Source organism: Ranitomeya variabilis, chromosome 3, assembly GCF_051348905.1.
Source record: "Ranitomeya variabilis isolate aRanVar5 chromosome 3, aRanVar5.hap1, whole genome shotgun sequence".
Taxonomy (NCBI): Eukaryota; Metazoa; Chordata; class Amphibia; order Anura; family Dendrobatidae; genus Ranitomeya; species Ranitomeya variabilis.
In genome coordinates this window covers 471244557-471265087 of record NC_135234.1, presented here as the reverse complement: position 1 = coordinate 471265087, position 20531 = coordinate 471244557, and the positions used below count along the sequence as shown (strand labels likewise).

At 42.7% G+C, this 20531-nt stretch overlaps 1 protein-coding gene across 2 annotated transcripts in view; it reads left to right on the top strand.

Annotated features, from left to right (window-relative positions):
• Nucleotides 1–20531, top strand: part of FHL2 (four and a half LIM domains 2) — a 198144-nt gene that overhangs the window by 55029 nt on the left and 122584 nt on the right. Inside the window, exon 1 of one of the 2 annotated variants that reach the window (XM_077296672.1) lies at nucleotides 10456–10537. The exons of the other annotated variant lie outside the window; for it this stretch is intronic. The gene's annotated coding sequence lies outside the window, so the exon portion shown is untranslated. Of the gene's footprint in view, nucleotides 1–10455; nucleotides 10538–20531 lie in introns of those variants that run through there. 2 annotated transcript variants of the gene reach the window in all.

The following is a 20531-nucleotide window of genomic DNA, read 5'->3' as shown; positions in this document are numbered from 1 at the left end:
CGGTCTGCAGGCAGGTATGTAGAACAGGTAAGAACCTGTTCAGACACGAGGACTTAAGAATAGGTAGATAAAGACCGCAAGAGCGGATGCAGAGCGAAAGCACAGGAGCTAAAGCCAAGAACAGAAACGCAGAAGGCGGAGCCAAGAGCAGGAGGCGGAGCCAAGAGCAGAAACGCAGGAGGCGAAACCAAGAGCTGGAAGCGGAGCCAAGTGCAGAAACGCAGGAGGCGTAGTCAAGAGTTGGAGGCGGAGCCAAGTGCAGAAACGCAGGAGGCGGAGCCAAGAGTGGGAGAAGTAGAACCGCAAGGAGCGGAGCCAGGTAGAACCGCAAGGAGCGGAGCAAGGTAGAACCACAAGAAGCGGAGCCACAGAGTGAGAGCTGAGCGGAGCCACAGAGCAGGGCCACAGAGTGCAGAGCAAAGTCAGAGTACAGAGCAAAGTGCAGAGCAAAGCTACAGAGAGCAGAGCTGAGAGCAAAGCCACAGAGTGCAGAGCTGAGCGCAGAGCAAAGTCAGAGTGCAGAGCAAGACTCAGAGTGCAGAGCCGAGAGCAAAACCACAGAGTGCAGAGCAAGGTCACAGAATGCAGAGCAAGGAGCAAAGCAAGGTTGCAGAGAGTGGAGCCGAAAGCAGAGTAAAGCAAGACACAGAGGACGCACTGCAGAGAAAGGAAACCAAGGCAGGGATATAAACGGACACAGGAACGGGACTAGACTAAGACAGAGTCAGGAACGAGACAAGGCACAGAGACATGGACATAAGCCAGGGTACGACGCCCCTCTGGATGGCGGACATAGGCCAGGGTACGAAGCTACACAGAAAACAGACCAGGGTACAACGCCCCTCTGGGTGGCAGACATGGAAGTAAGCGAAACAGGGCCTGGCACCTCAGCAGCTAAGAACTGACTGAGGGAGTAAGTTGCACAGGCCCCCACCAATGGGTGGGGATGTCTTAAATACAGGAAGCCTCATGGCGATTGGCCAGGGACACCTTAGCAAGGTGCACACATTCTCTATAAGAAACAGGAGTTGCCGGCGCCGCCCCCCTATGCACACAGAGCATGCACAGAGCAAACAGCAGACATGAGGCACACAGCATGGAGCTGGCAGCAGAGAGAAGTCACAACAAGGCCCAGAGAAGTAAGTGAGTTTGAGTGTAATGCAGGTGGGGGATGGGAGGCCATGCAGTGATGCCAGCAGGGTTGTTACAGCCTCCATATAGTATAATGCAGCAAATAGTCCTCAATATAGTATAATGCACACCCCATAGGCCTCCATATAGTATAATGTACTCCCCATAGGCAGACTCTATATAGCATAATGCACTCCCCATAGGCAGACTTTGTACAGTATAATGTACTTCCCATAGGCAAACTTTATACAGTATAATGCACTCCCCATAGGCAAACTTTATACAATATAATGCACTGACCATAGGCAGACTCTATATAGTTTAATGCACTTCCCATAGGCAGACTCTATATAGTATAATGCACTCCCAAGAGGCAGACCCTATATAGTATAGTGCACTCCTCATAGGCAGACTCTCTATAGTATAATGCAGCCCCCCATAGGCAGACTCTACAGTATAATGCATCCCACCATAGGCAGACTCTCTATAGTATAATGCAGCCACCATAGGCAGACTCTATATAGTATAATGCAGCCCTCCCATAGGCAGACTCTAATATAATGCACCACCATAGGCAGACTCTATAGTATAATGCAGCCCCCCATAGGCAGACTCTATAATACAGCCCACCATTGGCAGACTCTATATAGTATAATGCAGCCCTCCCATAGGCAGACTCTAATATAATGTACCCCATAGGCAGACTCTATAGTATGATGCAGCCCCTCCATAGTCAGACTCTATAGCATAATGCAGCCCCCCATAGGCAGACTCTATAGTATAATGCACTCCCATAGACAGATTCTATAGTATTCTGCACTCCCCATAGGTAGACTCTATAGTATAATGCACCCCCCAACACAAAGGTGGACTCTATAGTATAATGTACTTATCCATAGGCAGATTCTAATATAATGCACCCCCATAGGCAGACTCTATATAGTATAATGCATCCCCATAGGCAGACTATATAGTGTAATGCAGCCCCCCATAGGTAGACTATAGTATAATGCAGCTCCCTTATAGGCAGACTCTATAGTATAATGCACCCCCCATAGGCAGACTCTATAGTATTCTGCACTCCCCATAGGCAGACTCTATAGTGTAATGCACTCCCCGAACACACAGGTGGACTCTATAGTATAATGCACTTATCCATAGGAAGACGCTCATATAATGCACCCACATAGGCACCCATAGACAGACTTCATAGTGTAATGCAACCCCCCAAAGGCAGACTCCATATAGTATAATGCAGCCACCCATAAGCAGACTCTATATAATATAATGCAGCCCCCATAAGCAGACTCTAATATAATGCACCCCTATATGCATACTGTCACGGGGTTACCTCAACAGTGTGGAGCCAGAAGACCGCAGTGTCTGATCCCTCCTACTCCAGTGCAGAGAAGAAGCACTTCTTCATTTTAAAGCTCCGAGTGGGCGCCCTCAGAGTGCTGGGCCCAGGATGACCACCCCCTCTGCCCCCCGGTAGCTACGCTACTGGCTGGAGTGGTGCTTTAAAGTGATAAGCCTATAAATTATCCTTGCTAGGAAAAGTAGAAAAAAGTCTTATGCATAATCAGAGAAGGCTACCTTATAGTTCATTATATATTATTTATCCTTTTTTAGCTTATTACACTGTATTTTCTGTAAAACAGAAACATTTTACGTGAATTTTCTGGTCGTATTAGAAATTATTTTACGTTGTTCACTTAAAGGAGTTGTCCACTACTGGATAACCCCAGTTTGATCAAATCAGGACCAAAATTAAAATAAAAACAATCTATACTTGCGCATGTGGTGACGAACAGCTGATGATTGACTACAGCCAGTACCTGACACAATGTCATCTCACCACCGACCCGGGAAAAGCAGCGCTGACATCGCTGGAATGATGATGCCATAGGAAAAGTGTATAGATTGCAGCACTGGAGTCCTCGGTTCAAACCCCACCAAGGACTACATCTGCAAAGAGTTTGTATGTTCTCTCTGTGTTTGCGTGGGTTTCCTCCCACATTCCAAAGACATACTGATAGGGAATTTAGATTGTGAGCCCCATTGGGGACAGCGATGATAATGTGTGAAAACTGTAAAAGCGCTGCGGAATATGTTAGCGCTATATAAAAATAAAGATTATTATTATTATTATTATAGATTGTAATTCAGGATCTGAATTGAATAGGCTGTTATTGTCCCGTAGTGGACAACTCCAGGAATAATAGTGACCTCAAATAAGTCTCCTGTCCAGCACTAATAGGCTTAGTAATTTCCAGACTTTCTTTATCTATGCTCTCTCTAGCTGGATTCCTATGTGTAAAAGTGGCTTTCATACAGTACTTTTGAAGACCCTGATATAGCCTTTGAAATTTTGTAGGGTAACTTTTTAATTGTTTAATTACAATGCGAACATCCACAAAAAATACTGCATAGTGACATATTCTCATCTTCTCAAGTTGGAGTGCACCGCCCCACAACTTCCCTGCTTCCTGTTTGGGTGGTGCACTCCTGCTTGATTGACAGCTTAGATAAGCAGCATTATTACATCGCTGGCCTGAACTGTGCATTCCTCCAATGCTACACAGGCAAAGCTGCATCATATAGCAGCATTGGAAGAGCGCAGTGGCACTATACTCTAATAATCCTGCTCAGCTTCAGTGAAGTGCTTACCAGTTACCACCTTTATTAACAAAGAGCTGGTAAACATTGCATATGTTTGGACACTGCTGCTAGACTGCAGTGGTGCCTGTAGTCTAAACATTAATCAGTAAAGAATAACATTAAAAATCACACCATTCTTGACAACCAAGACAATTTTTTATTACAATTAAATTGCAAACTTGCTTGTTTTAAAACCATTTTGACACTTTTCCAATTAAAGTTCAGGAGAATAACCACTTTAATATTAGAAATCCTAGATTCATGAAGAGATTAACAAATCTGGCTTTGCATAACATATATAAAGGCTGACCAGTGCCATGGTTTATTGTACTTGGAGGTAGGATATGATGATTAGTTTAAAAATACTATATGCTTGTAACTAATGCTATGCTAATTTTTACTACATTATTTTTAAACGATATGGAAGGCCACTAATAGAAGATATGGTACCAGGCACCATCAGGATCATACCCTAGGCAATATGTGGTGCCATAGTGAGCTTCTGACTGGATCTAATGGGGAGGCATTGAGGTTTTCACCCTAAACATGGTCAACACTTTGTGAGTCACAAAGTGTGACAAATGATAGTGAGTTCAGCCCGGACAAATACCGCATGGGTCATGGTTTTTTTTCAATCGGCAGGCTTCTGCTGAATGCCTTTAAAAGTTAATGTGGGTCTCTAGTGAGTTTCCGTCTTTTAGGAATGAAGATACAGTATGTAAGAATATGTAGGGCACTGTATTACATTAGCCAATATAATGGGTCCATTTTGTACACCATCATTTATCAAGATCAATTTGGGAGAAAGTTTCTTAATGCAACCATTTACAGTAAATGGCATAATTTTATATGGGCCATATTAGGGGCATCATTTGATATGGGGCACTTTGGGGACACTATATGGGACAATTATATATTGGGCACCTGGGGCAATATTTTTATAGCACAGTGTTACATGTGACACTGTGGGATATTATTTTATTTAGTCACTTCAGCAGACATAGCACTACTTACTATGGAACACTAAGGAGCTACTTAGAGGTGGCACTGTTTATGGTGCTCTTCCCTGTAGGGCACTAGATGTGTAGCGCTACTTACAATCAGGCTCCTTATAGAAAGTACTATGTACATAGCACTGATTACTGCAAAAGATTGCGGAGGGAGCACTATGTGAATAATTTTATTTGAATGGCACTAGTATTTTGGGGGTATCTGCATTATTGTGTAGTAAAACAGAAACAAGACAGCATGAGATCACAGCTGATACTTTCTGTGAGTTAAAACATGTTTTTAAACAATATGGAAAATGTTTTATCTCACAGAAAGTAGCGTCTGTGATACCGTGCTATAATGTCACTATAGTCTCTTGCATCCTCACTTGCCCAGGAGCTGTGGTATGATCAGATCATGTCCCTGTACGGTCACACGCAGCCATTACACAGTACACAGCAGGGGCACATTTATAAGATTGTCAGCACAGGAACATTTTTTTAACACATCGTATTGTGGAACTTATTATTCTAAGATCTATTGATTAAAATGGACGTTGTTTGTGAAACAACTACTTTAATGGTTCCTGAGCATAACAGCAAGCATGCTTTTAATAGCAGATACAATGTTGTGGGTAGCGGTTGAATTAATTTAATTAAGAATTGGCAAGACAGAGAACCAGTGCTTACCATATGTACAGGGGGCAATGTGCTTCAAAACTTAAGACACAAAGATGTCTGCATGTCAACCTCTTCAGAGGTAAACCTTTGGATCTCTATATTGTACGCTATATGGTTGTGGTATGATTCAGTTATGTTATTGTATTTTTACCTAGTTTCTCTATGGCGGTAGTAGCAAAGCGACCAGGGGGGCAGAGGGTACGGTGTCCCCAATACCGCGTGGTATTTTCCAGATGAAGGAGTCTGTGAACTCTGAAACGTGTTGAATAAAGCCACAACCTATACGACATACGTCTGGACTTTTACTTATTTAGCAGCACAGAGCAAAATCCAAGTCTACTCACTTTTTATCTCAGTAAATTAGAATACTTTATAACACAAGCTTGAAAAATGATTTTAAAATTTGAAATGTTGACCTACTGAAATGTATGTTCAGTAAATGCACTCAATACTTGGTTGGGGCTCTTATTGCATCATTTACTGCATCAGTGCGGCATGGCATTGAGGCGATCAGCCTGTGGCACTGCTGGGGTGTTATGGAAGCCCAGGTTGCTTTGCTAGCTGTTAGAATCTGTTTTGTTTTTGACCATCCACCATCTTGTTGTGGTTTTATGGCTGCTGGTCTTTTTCCCCTGGTGCTGGGTTGTCTTAGGTCAGGTGATTGTATCACCCTTTATTACCCAGCACCTGCCTCCCATTCCTTGCTGGACAACAGTGTTAATCTGCTAGAGTTCTGACTAGGTGCTTTGATAGCTTTCTGTGTTTGGATTTTATGCAGTTCTGGGACCTCTGGTTCTGCTATCTTTAGTTTCTGTTTTCAGTTGGTTTCTGCAGCCTTCTTGGCGTTTCCTATTAGGAGGTGACCTGTTTTTTATACCCAGTCCTTAGATCTTTTAGAGACCTCCTTCCCCTTATCTATAGGTCTTTGCTGAGTTTAACCTAGGATCGTCGGTGGGTCTATTCGCAAGGAATGGGTCGCCCATTCCATCGTAGAGTATCAGCCTAGTCTCAGTGCAGGGTCAGTTTTCCCTTTCTATCCTAGTTCTGTGCTGCAGTTCCGTATCGCAGCCTTCAACTCATGTGCGTTGTTGGGTCTTGTGTCTCTCATCTACCTCTTGACAATACCCCATAGATTCTCTTTGGGGATAAGGTGAGGTGAGTTTTCTGGCCAATCAATCACAGTGACACTGTTGTTTTTAAACCAGGTATTGGTACTTTTGGCAGTGTGGACAGGTGCCAAGTCATACTGGAGAATGAAATTTCCATCTCCAAAAAGCTTGTCGGTAGAGGGAAGCATGAAGTGCTCTAAAATTTCCTGGTAGACAGCTGCGCTAATTTTGGTGTTGATAAAACCCAGTGGACCTGCACCAGCAGATGACATGGCTCCCCAAACCATCACTGATTGTGGAAACTTCACACTAGACCTCAAGCCGCTTGGATTGTGGCCTCTCCACTCTTCCTCCAGACTCTGGGACCTTGATTTCCAAATGAAATGTAAAAATTACTTTCATCTGAAAACAACACCTTGGACCACTGAGCAACAGTCCAGTTCTTTTTGTTCCTTGGAACAGGTAAGACGCTTCTGGAGTGGTCTATTGGTCATGAGTGACTTGACACAAGGAATGTGACACTTGTAGCTCATGTCCTGGTTACGTCTGTGAGTGGTGGCACTTGAGGCAATGACTCCAGCAGCAGTCCATTCCTTGTGAATCTCACCCAAATTTTTGAATGGCCTTTTCTTAACATTTCTTTCAAGGCTGCGGTTATCCAATTTGCTTGTGCACCTTTTTCTACCACACTTTTTCCTTCCACTCAACTTTCCATTAATATGCTTGGATACAGCACTCTGTGAACAGCCAGCTTCTTTAGCAATGACCTTTTGTGGCTTACCCTCCTTGTGGAGTGTGTTAATGACTGCCTTCTGGACATCTGTCAAGCAATCAGTCTTCCCCATGATTGTGGAGCCTACTGAAACAGAGTAAGAAACCTTTTTAGAAGCTTAGGAAGCCTTTGCAGGTGTTTTTTGTTAATTATTCAAATTTACTGAGATAATGACTGTTGAGTTTTCTTTGGCTGCAAGCCTTAATCATCAACATTAACAGAAATAAACACTTGAAATAGATCACTCTATGTGTAATGACTCTATATAATATACGAGTTTCACTTTTTGTATTGAAGAACTGAAATAAATAAACTTTTTTGATGATATTCTAAATTTGTGAGAAGCACCTGTATCACCTAACGATGATGGTGATTAAAGGGAACCTATCACCCCGTTTTTTAAAGATTAGATAAAAATAGTGTGAAATAGGGGCAGAGCTGGGCTTTACATTAGTGCCTTTTTGGTGCCTTTACACCCCCGTTAGGCTGCCGAAATACCTTTGTGAAGTGGCCGTTTTGTCCTGTCACTCAAGTTGGTCAGGTCGGATGGGCGTGGTCACAGCGCTGTTTCTCCCCCAGATCAGGCTCATCATTACGTTGGTGGCGTAGTGGTGTGCGCATGTCCAAAGCGAAGATCCACTGCCCAGGAAATTCAAAACAGCGCGGTCTTCGCTATTCGCCGTTTACCGGTGGGCGCGGCCATCTTTCCTGTGGCCGCGCGTGCGCAGATGGAGCGCTCTGCTGCCTGGGGCTTCAGGAAAATGGCCGCGGGATTCCGCGCGTGCGCAGATGGAGATCGCGGCGGCCATTTTCCTGAAGCCCCGGGCAGCAGAGCGCTCCATCTGCGCACGCGCGGCCACAGGAAAGATGGCCGCGCCCACCGGTAAACGGCGAATAGCGAAGACCGCGCTGTTTTGAATCTCCTGGGCAGTGGATCTTCGCTTTGGACATGCGCACACCACTACGCCACCAACGTAATGATGAGCCTGATCTGGGGGAGAAACAGCGCTGTGACCATGCCCATCCGACCTGACCAACTTGAGTGACAGGACAAACCGGCCACTTCACAAAGGTATTTCGGCAGCCTAACGGGGGTGTAAAGGCACCAAAAAGGCACAAATGTAAAGCCCAGCTCTGCCCCTATTTCACACTATTTTTATCTAATCTTTAAAAAACGGGGTGATAGGTTCCCTTTAAGCTATAATACTAACAGGCTAATTAAGGTCTGAAACCTTGGTCAAAGTTATCTGAGCACACAAATCTTCAAGGGTGGGCAAACATTTGCAGCAGCTTATTTTCCTTTTTGTAATTTTTAAAATGTAAAAAATGACAATATTTATATATTTTTGCTTAAAACATAAAGGAAATGTGTCATCTTTAACTTTAGGCCTTTTAGAGATCATTTCATCTTCAACTTGCTTAACTGTTGACAATAACAATAATTTTGACCAGGGGTGCCCAAACTTTTACATTTCTATCTATCTATTTTTTTAAACCATTTTCTGTCATGAGACTCTGTATGGTAGCAATAATTTATTAAGCAGTCATGGTTTGTAATGGTAGAGTATTATTTGATTACTGCATGACTATATTATTTAATCGTTACAATGGTATATAAATATCAATGTTTGTGACAGGGCAAATTTTTAGGTGTGGTGCTACAGTTGGCATTATCATTTATGGAAATAGACTGCAAAACACTGTACGTTATGTTTCCCAATAGAGCTCCTGACTTTTAGGGAATACTGTCCACAATATTGAACATCAGGAGACAAAAATAAAAGCATTAGGGGATATTTACCAAACTAAATGCTCCTGAATCTGGCACAATTTGTACAAGAAAGCTGGGGTCCTAGGTTTAAATTCCGCCAAGGACAACACCTACAAAATTTTTGCATGTTGTCAGGTACTCCAGTTTCCTCCCTCACTGCAAAGACATACTTGATAGGGAATTTAGATTGTGGACAGTCATGATAATGTCTGTAAATATCTGGAATATAATGGTACTATACGAGAAAGCAGAAATAACTACTAGAACAGTTTGCTGACTCACTTATTTCATTTCATTAGTTTGTGTTTTTGTGCACGTTTTGTTGATTCTTGTCGGAAAAAGCGCAAGAGCTTTAACCCATTAGTGCTACTGTAGCACAGTTTTCAAATAGTGTGGTGAATGATTAAAAATGATTAACAGCTCAGGAGCAGCAAAGTGCAATCTCTTTGTCATCTGGAATATGGTGCACCCCAAATAATTACATTGACGTCATCAAGTCTTACACAACATTGCAGTGTGGCAATAAATTGTCCAATGATCACTTTCACAACATTCCCACACTTCCAAAAATTCGGTGTATTTGAAATTAGACAGTATTTTTCACATATGACTTACACATTTACTTATTACCTAAGAGTCCAGGCCCCTGGCCAGATCTGAAATCATTCTTACAGCAAGACGTAAAAGAAATACCAATCCAAATCATGCATGGATGGTTGAAATTATTATTTTGTGTCATTACATTTTAAGATATGAGTCTAGGATTTTCTCATTCTATTCCCTAAAGGTCTTGTACTGAAAAATGTGGTTTAGATTTTTTTCTGTATAAACACATACATACAGCTTAGTCATATTATCACATTATATCACAGGACTTATCACAGTGGTACAATTGCTGAGATCCTCACGAATCCCCAAAGATAGGACCAAAGCGCTGTGCACAGCTAGGACTGACCTGAAGTTTGTACCCAGCACTTAGTCACAAGTAGTGATATGCAGAAAAAAATCCAAAGGAGATCCATATTGGTTTATAAGAAAAAAAATGAATTAACAATTCTACTGTATATGCTAAAATATGTATTAACGATGGCTAAGAAAGTTGAGATGTGCGGATTGTGTATTGTAAGGAATGTTACACCTCTACTGAATGCAGATAAAGTTTCCTTGATCAGTGAGTTGCATCCTTTTCGAACTTTTACACTTGGTTAACTTTTAATGCCTTAAAAGGATGCTGAATCTGAGGTGGTGCAATCGTTATCTTTAGACAGAAGATACAGTATTAATAGCTCGACAGGCAGGAACATTTCATCTTAGTAACCAATGCCATTGTCTGACTAATCCATGCAATCAAAGCTGTAGAGTAGTCACCACTCTTCCTCACTCCTTCTTACGTTCTCTGGGGAACAGACGGAATATACAGTAGGTAAGTGTTGTCAGATATTATTATTTTTAGTGCACCATTGATCCATGGTGCTGTACATGAAAGGGGTTACCTACAAAACACATACAGTGAGCAAACTACCAATGACAGACTGGAACAGATGGAAGAGGGTCCTGCCCTTGCGGACTTACATTCTTGCATCTTCTCATTTAAGATGTATCGCAAAATATTAACTTGAAAAACATGACAGAAATTTATTGCACATTGTGGCAAAAAAAAAACAAGCCAGCACTAAATTTATGATGTTTTATGGAGAATTTTTTACATCTGTCTTCACAATTTTTAAGTGTTTAGAAAAAGAAGTGCAGCTAACAGTGTGTAAAAATGCACCAAGACTGTGAATCACTAGTAGAGTAAATAATCGTAGAGAAAACAAAAAGCTAGCACTCGACTACTGTGAAGGTTGATGGTGCAAGTGAATGGAGCCAATGGTCCTGCCATCACTAGACACTTAAGTGTGGCTAACGCACCAAGCTGCTAGCACCAATGAAATATTCCCATTTGCTAATTTGTGTTGGGCAATTTCCGCAATTCTTCACTATGTTCTAAATTGTCGAATTTGATGTTTCCTATGTTAGCACTGAAAATATCTCTCCAATTGCTTCTAAAATATTAAAATCCACGTGGGACTAAAAAATACTATACTAATAGGCAATTCTATTCCAGCTTTATAAAACCGTATTTGAGGTCTGTGTTTCCTTCAGCTTTTGCTTGGATCCTATCAAGAGCATTTAGAAGATTATTTCTTGTTAATGTTCAACAGAACTTCCTATATAAAGACAAAATTAATAAAATAGTTATGACTTGTTATGTTCCATCATTTCTATTTAAAACACCAGGCAATGCGAATCCCTTTATTGTGATTAGAAGATTCCAACCTTTACTTTTGGGTCATAACATCCTCTCTGAAACAGATACTTTTATACAATGTAAGTGAAGGCATGAATGTGGAAGTGTGTGGCTTTATATTTGGACGCTTGGTATGCTCTGCCCTATGAGCTAGGCTTGGCGTAGAATATTTTCCATATTTTTGTGTAGTAAATCATCTCTGTGTGTGAAATGTATGTTTAACTACACTTCGAAGAGTGAGCTAGGGAAGACCATGTACATTGCCAACACTGATGGGACGGATTCAGAAACTGGTATATTTTGGTCATTTCAATTTTACCATTATTGTCTAATTGTTCTCATTTCATTTTATAACGCATGATTTGTTCCTGTGGCATCTGTGCTGAGAGATTGTTGTGGTGGCACAATGTCCCACAATAGATAATCACACTTTTGTATTTTGCTTCCCCAATTAATTTTTCAGTCCCTTTTTTAGCACAGCTGATCAGAGGGAGCCCAAATTCTGAGATGCCCAATTGCTCAAGCTGAGTGTCAGAAGTGCTCGGCTTATGATCAAGCCTGCGTAGAGTGCTATTTGAACCCATGGATTTTCTATTAAGCCCATACATTGCCCTGTGTGCTCTTCAGCATAAGCCAAACACGTCTTTCCATTAGTTTTAGCAATTGTTGGAATGTCAGGACTTCAGTCTAAAACAACATATAAAAATAATTTCAAAATGTATACCCTGTAAATATAAATGTAGTGTCCTTTGTTAGAATGGCAGCAGGAGATGTCCTACACGTCCCATATGAAGGAACTGCTAGAGGAGAGTATCGGTAACAATAAAACATTTTTGAAGGTGTGGCATCATTGGTTTCTCTTTAAAGATTCATTGGGCTTTCCCGACATTGTTTACCTAATAAAGCCTATTCAACCATAGTCCTAAAGAAACATTGATTGCAAAGTTAATTAGAGGGGTAGGAGAAATCCTTTACCACCCCTCTCCGGTATCTTCCTATCCCCATCCTTTTATTTTTAATTTCCTCCCTTTTTGAATTCCCCTTTTCCTCCTCTGGCTTCCTTTATTCTCTTGGAGCTACTTTATCCATCACCTCTTACTACTTGATGGAGACATATGTAAAATGTTGAGCTATGCAAACTTGTTTCAAATATGTGAATTTTTCATGATTATAGCTCTCTGTTCTGACATGCATCCCACTATTGCTAACTATAATGGTATCAAACTGTATTAGATCTCAGATGATAATGCAAATTGGGGAAGGTAGGGGATCTTTCTTTTTGATTTGTCTTAATATACCTGATTTTCTTTGTATATTTTCCTTGTGGCCAGCCCCGTGAGGCTAGAATATATATTTTTTTTCGCTCTTTTATTATACCTTGTTATACTTTGCTACATACAGTACTTTCACTAAAAAAAATATTACACAAACATAAATTAAGGGTAGAACGATTAGAGTGGTGCTTTAGTATATGCATCAATAAAAATGAAATGATAGAAGAACCATACATCACAAAATGGAAGACCTAGCATCCTCCATTCAGTAACTTATAGATTAAAATAGGTCCTAATTACAATCTAACAAGTATTATTTAAATAATTAAAAGGAATTTCTCACACATTCTCAAAAGGAATATCACCAGTGTCTAGTTAATTCTTTTTTATAAATTACTGTTTTTCCTTGTCAAGATCTACAGTGGGGAAAATACGTATTTGATACACTGCCGACTTTGCGAGTTTTCCCACGTACAAAGAATGTAGAGATCCGTAATTTTTATCGTATGTACACTTCAACTTTGAGAGAGAATTTGAAAATAATAAACCCAAAAATCATATTGTATGATTTTTACATAGTTAATTTGTATTTTATTACATGAAATAAGTATTTGATACAATAGAAAAACATAACTTAATATTTGGTACAGAAACCTTTGTTTGCAATTACAGAGATCAGAGGTTTCTTGTAGTTCTTGACCAAGTTTGCACACATTGCAGCAGGGATTTTAACCCATACAAATCTTCTCCAGATCTTTCAGGTTTTGTGCCTGTCATTGGGAAAAATTGAGTTTCAGCTCCCTCCAAAGAATTTCTATTGGGTTCATGTCTGGAGATGGCTAGGCCTCGCTAGGACTTGAAATGCTTCTTACGGAGCCACTCCTTAGTTGCTCTGGCTGTGTGTTTCAGGTCATTGTCATGCTAGAAAACTCAGCCATGACCATTCTTCAATTCTCTTACTGAGAGAAGGAGGTTGTTGGCCAAAAACTCATGATACATGACCTCATCCATCCTCCTTTCAATACAGTGCCATTTTCCTGCCCCCTTTGCAGAAAAACACCCCCAAAGTATGATGTTTCTCCCACCATGCTTCACGGTTGGGACAGTGTTCTTGAGGTTGTACTCATCCTTCTTCTTCCTCCAAACATGGGGAATGGAGTTGATACCAAAAAGTTCCATTTTGGTCTCATCTGACCACATGACCTTCTCCTATGCCTCCTCTGGATCATCCAGATGGTCATTGGCGAACTTCAAATGGACCTGGACATGTGCTGGCATGAGCAAGGGAACCTTGCGTGCCCTGCAAGATTTTAATTTATTACGGCGTAGTGTGTTATTAATGGTAATGTTTGAGACTGTGGTCCAAGATCTCATCAGGTCATTGACCAGGTCCTCCCACGTAGTTCTGGGTTGATTCCTGACTTTTCTCAGATCATCCTTACCCCACGAGGCAAGATTTTGCATGGAGCCACAGACCGAAGAAGAGTGACAGTCATCTTGTGTTTCCTCCATTTTCTAATAATTGTGCCAACAGTTGTTGCTTTCTCACCAAGCTGGTTAAGATTGTCCTGTAGCCCGTCCCACTCTTACAATTTTATCCCTGGTGTCCTTAAACAGTTCTTTGTCATGTCGGATGCTGTTCACACTAGGGCATCTGACAGACAGCGGTAATTCCTCATTCGTCCACTATATGCTCAGTGGCACCGGCTAGATTGATCCAGATTGTCCGGGGTTGATCTGGCTGGTACTCGGGTTAGAGGCTTAGTCACGCCCATTGCCTTTAAATAGTTTTGCTGGGCTTTGGGCGTCGCCGATTATAGCTTGTGTCTTGTGCCTGGTGATCTCGGTCTGGAGTGGTGGTCTAGGAGAGGAAATATCGTATCTGGTGGTGTATTATCCTTCGTTATATTTCTCCTTCCTATGTTTGTATTGTTTTGCCCTGTGCACATTATAGTGTTATGATTTTCCCAATGGCAGGGAAATCAAAATAACAACGGACTAGCTCTCGGGTGATGGGAACTAAAGTGACCGTGACCTGAACCTGACACGACACTGGAAGTAGCCGGGGAGTGTTTCCTACGATGCCCTAGACACCACGCGCCAGCCGGAGATCTAACTACCCCTATCAGAGGAATATACAGGCCTGCCTTACCTCCAGAGATGAACCCCAAAAGGAGATAGCAGCCCCCCACAGATATTGACAGTGAGTCAAGAGGAGAAGACATACGTAGGATGAACAGCAGATTTAGCACAGTGAGGTCCGCTTACTAGATAGCAGAAGTACAGGAAAGAGTCACTTCACGGTCAACTTCAAAACACTACTCAAAAACACCATCCTGAAATTACTTTAAAACTCCAGTGACAACTCATGCCACTGGAGTGGCAATTCCAGTCCACGAGAGCTTCCAGCTACAGAGAGTCACATTGCAAATAGCTGGACAAAAATAGCATTAACTAGAAACAAAATTCAACTTAGCTGAACAGGATCTTGAGGCAGGAGAATGCAACAGAATGCTACTGATACATTGTTGGCCGGCATCAGACCAGCAGCCAAGCAGCCTTAAATAGGAAACTCCCCTAATGGGTGTCAACAGGTGATCAAGGATAGAAGAAGGCAAATAAGTGGCACTACCATAAAGCACCACCGGGGGAGCCCACAAACAGAATTCACAACAGTACCCCCCCCTTAAGGAGGGGGCACCGAACCCTCACCAGAACCACCAGGGCGATCTGGATGAGCAGTATGAAATGCACGAACCAAATCAGGAGCATGAACATCAGATGCTGTCACCCAAGAATTATCCTCCTGACCATAGCCCTTCCACTTAACCAGATACTGAAGTTTCCGTCTGGAAACACGGGAGTCCAAGATCTTTTCTACCACATACTCCAACTCACCCTCAACCAGCACAGGAGCAGGAGGATCAGCAGACGGAACAACCGGCACCTCATACCTCCGCAACAATGACCGATGAAAAACATTATGAATAGTAAAAGATGCTGGGAGGTCCAAACGAAAGGACACAGGATTGAGAACCTCCAGAATCCTATAAGGGCCGATAAACCGAGGCTTAAACTTAGGAGACGAGACCTTCATAGGAACAAATCGAGAAGACAACCAAACCAGGTCCCCAACACAAAGACGAGGACCGACACGCCGATGACGATTAGTGAACTGTTGAGTCTTCTCCTGGGACAACTTCAGATTGTCCACAACCTGTCCCCAAATCTGATGCATTCTATCAACCACAGCATCTACTCCAGGACAATCCGAAGACTCCAATTGACCGGACGAAAAGCGAGGGTGAAACCCTGAATTACAAAAAAATGGAGAAACCAAAGTGGCAGAACTGGCACGATTGTTAAGGGCAAACTCTGCCAATGGCAAAAAATCAAGCCAATCGTCCTGATCAGCGGACACAAAACACCTCAAGTAAGTCTCCAAGGTCTGATTAGTACGCTCAGTCTGGCCATTAGTCTGAGGATGGAATGCAGACGAAAAAGACAAGTCGATGCCCATCCTGGCACAGAACGCCCGCCAAAATCTAGACACAAACTGAGTACCCCTGTCAGACACTATATTCTCAGGAATACCATGCAAACGCACAACATTCTGAAAAAATAGAGGGACCAGCTCAGAGGAGGAGGGCAATTTGGGCAAAGGTACCAAGTGAACCATCTTGGAAAAACGGTCACACACCACCCAGATGACGGACATCCTACGAGAAACAGGAAGGTCAGAAATAAAGTCCATAGAGATGTGCGTCCAAGGCCTCTTAGGAATAGGCAAGGGCAACAACAACCCACTGGCCCGGGAACAGCAGGGCTTAGCCCGAGCACAAACATCACAAGACTGCACAAAAATACGTACATCTCGAGACAAGGAAGGCCACCAGAAGGACCTAGACACCAGATCCCTGGTGCCAAAAATTCCAGGATGACCTGCCAACGCGGAAGAGTGAACCTCCGAAATAACTCTACTGGTCCAGTCATCAGGGACAAACAGTCTACCAGGCGGACAGCGATCAGGCCTATCCACCTGAAACTCCTGCAAAGAGCGCCGCAGGTCTGGGGAGACAGCTGACAATATCACCCCATCCTTCAGGATGCCAGTAGGTTCGGAATCACCAGGCGAGTCAGGCTCAAAACTCCTAGAGAGGGCATCCGCCCTCACATTCTTAGACCCAGGCAGATATGAAACCACAAAGTTAAATCGAGAGAAAAACAACGACCAGCGCGCCTGTCTAGGATTCAGACGCCTGGCTGACTCAAGATAAATTAGATTTTTGTGGTCAGTCAAGACCACCACCTGGTGTCTAGCACCCTCAAGCCAATGACGCCACTCCTCAAATGCCCACTTCATGGCCAAGAGCTCCCGATTTCCAACATCATAATTTCGCTCAGCGGGCGAAAACTTTCGAGAGAAAAACGCACATGGTCTCATCACTGAGCAGTCAGGACCTTTCTGCGACAAAACTGCACCTGCTCCGATCTCGGAAGCATCTACTTCAACCTGGAACGGGAGCGAAACATCAGGCTGGCGCAACACAGGAGCAGAAGAAAAGCGGCGCTTAAGCTCCCGAAAGGCCTCCACAGCCGAAGAGGACCAATTAGCAACATCAGCACCCTTCTTGGTCAAATCAGTCAAAGGTTTAGCAATGGCAGAAAAACCCGCTATGAATCGGCGATAGAAATTAGCAAATCCCAAGAATTTCTGAAGACTCTTTAGAGAAGTAGGTTGTACCCAATCACAAATAGCCTGAACCTTAACAGGGTCCATCTCCATAGATGAAGGGGAAAAAATATATCCCAAAAAGGAAATTCTCTGAACCCCAAAAATACACTTTGAGCCCTTCACAAATAGAGAATTAGCTCGTAAAACCTGAAAAACTCTCCTGACCTGTTGAACATGAGATTCCCAGTCCTCCGAAAAAATCAAAATATCATCCAAATACACAATCATAAATTTATCCAGATATTCACGGAAAATATCGTGCATAAAGGACTGAAAAACGGAAGGGGCATTCGCGAGACCGAAAGGCATTACCAAATACTCAAAATGGCCTTCAGGCGTATTAAATGCGGTCTTCCACTCATCCCCCTGCTTAATCCGCACCAAATTATACGCACCACGTAGATCGATCTTAGTGAACCACTTCGCCCCCTTTATGCGAGCAAAAAGATCAGTCAGTAAAGGTAACGGGTACTGGTATTTAACTGTAATCTTATTCAGAAGTCGATAGTCGATACAAGGTCTCAATGAACCATCCTTTTTACCCACAAAGAAAAACCCTGCCCCCAGTGGAGACAAAGAGGGGCGAATATGACCCTTTTCCAAAGATTCTCTGATATACTCCCGCATAGCAGTATGTTCAGGTACAGACAAATTAAACAAGCGACCCTTAGGAAATTTACTACCGGGAATCAACTCAATAGCGCAGTCACACTCTCTGTGAGGGGGGAGAGAATCAGTTTTAGGCTCCTGAAAGACATCATAAAAATCTGACAGAAATGCTGGGATCTCAGAGGGAGTAGATGAAGAAATGGGAACCAAAGGTGCATCCCCATGAATCCCCTGACATCCCCAGCTCAGCACAGACATTGATCTCCAGTCCAAGACTGGATTATGAATTTGTAACCATGGTAATCCAAGTACTAATACGTCATGTAGATTATATAACACAAGGAAACGAATAATCTCCTGATGGTCTGGGGAAAGATGCATAGTCACTTGTGTCCAATATTGTGGTTTATTGCTAGCCAAAGGTGTAGAATCAATACCCTTTAAGGGAATAGAAACCTCCAGAGGCTCTAAATCAAACCCACAACGCTTGGCAAAGGACCAATCCATGAGACTCAGAGCGGCGCCAGAATCCACATAAGCATCCACAGTAACAGATGATAAAGTACAAATCAATGTCACGGACAAAAGAAATTTAGACTGCAAGGTACCCATAGAAAAAGATTTATCAACCTTTTTATCAACCTTCTTTATGCGTTTAGAGCATGCTGATATAACATGAGCTGGATCTCCACAATAGAAGCACAACCCATTTTTGCGCCTGTAATTCTGTCGTTCGCCTCTAGACAATACACTATCGCATTGCATATGCTCTGGTGCCTTTTCAGAGGTCACCGCCAAATGATGCACAGGTTTTTGCTCAGAAGATACCGCCATATGGTGCACAGGTTTTTGCTCAGAAGATACCGCCATATGGTGCACAGGTTTTTGCTCAAAAGATACCGCCATATGGTGCACAGATTTTTGCTCAGAAGATACCGCCATATGGTGCACAGATTTGCGCTCCCGTAAACGCCGATCAATCTGGATAGCCAATTTCATGGCATCATTCAGACCTGTAGGCACAGGGAACCCCACCATGACATCCTTCACGGCATCAGAGAGACCTTCTCTGAAATTAGCTGCTAGAGCGCACTCATTCCATTTAGTAAGCACCGACCATTTACGAAATTTTTGGCAGTATATCTCAGCTTCATCTTGCCCTTGGGAAAGAGCTATCAAGGCTTTCTCAGCCAAAATCTCTAAATTAGGTTCTTCATAAAGCAACCCCAAAGCCAGAAAAAACGCATCTACATTTAATAACGCAGGATCCCCTGGCGACAATGCAAATGCCCAACTTTGTGGGTCACCCCGCAATAGAGAAATAACAATTTTAACCTGTTGCGCAGGATCACCAGCAGAGTGAGATTTCAGAGACAAAAACAATTTACAATTCTCTCTGAAATTCAAAAAACGGGATCTGTCTCCGGTAAAAAATTCAGGCATAGGAATCTTAGGTTCAGACATTGGAGCACGTATAACAAAATCTTGTAAGTTCTGGACCTTTGTAGCCAGGTTATTCAGACCTGCAACCAAACTCTGTGGATCCATGATTCAAACAGGTGTAACCAAAGCCATTCAGAGATTAAGAGGAGAGGAAAAAAAAAAAAAAAGGCTGAAGACTGCAGTTTAAGCAAGGAGTACAAATAAGCACTAAAGTGCACTTTCCAAACACAGAAGGGAAAAAAAAATCTTTTCATATCCTTTCCTGCTTTAGTGCATAGTTTTAACACATGTGGGCCGGCCAAACTGTTATGATTTTCCCAATGGCAGGGAAATCAAAATAACAACGGACTAGCTCTCGGGTGATGGGAACTAAAGTGACCGTGACCTGAACCTGACACGACACTGGAAGTAGCCGGGGAGTGTTTCCTACGATGCCCTAGACACCACGCGCCAGCCGGAGATCTAACTACCCCTATCAGAGGAATATACAGGCCTGCCTTACCTCCAGAGATGAACCCCAAAAGGAGATAGCAGCCCCCCACAGATATTGACGGTGAGTCAAGAGGAGAAGACATACGTAGGATGAACAGCAGATTTAGCACAGTGAGGTCCGCTTACTAGATAGCAGAAGTACAGGAAAGAGTCACTTCACGGTCAACTTCAAAACACTACTCAAAAACACCATCCTGAAATTACTTTAAAACTCCAGTGACAACTCATGCCACTGGAGTGGCAATTCCAGTCCACGAGAGCTTCCAGCTACAGAGAGTCACATTGCAAATAGCTGGACAAAAATAGCATTAACTAGAAACAAAATTCAACTTAGCTGAACAGGATCTTGAGGCAGGAGAATGCAACAGAATGCTACTGATACATTGTTGGCCGGCATCAGACCAGCAGCCAAGCAGCCTTAAATAGGAAACTCCCCTAATGGGTGTCAACAGGTGATCAAGGATAGAAGAAGGCAAATAAGTGGCACTACCATAAAGCACCACCGGGGGAGCCCACAAACAGAATTCACAACATTATAGTGTTTTCCTGTGTGTCTGCTGCGTGGTGCGTTTTT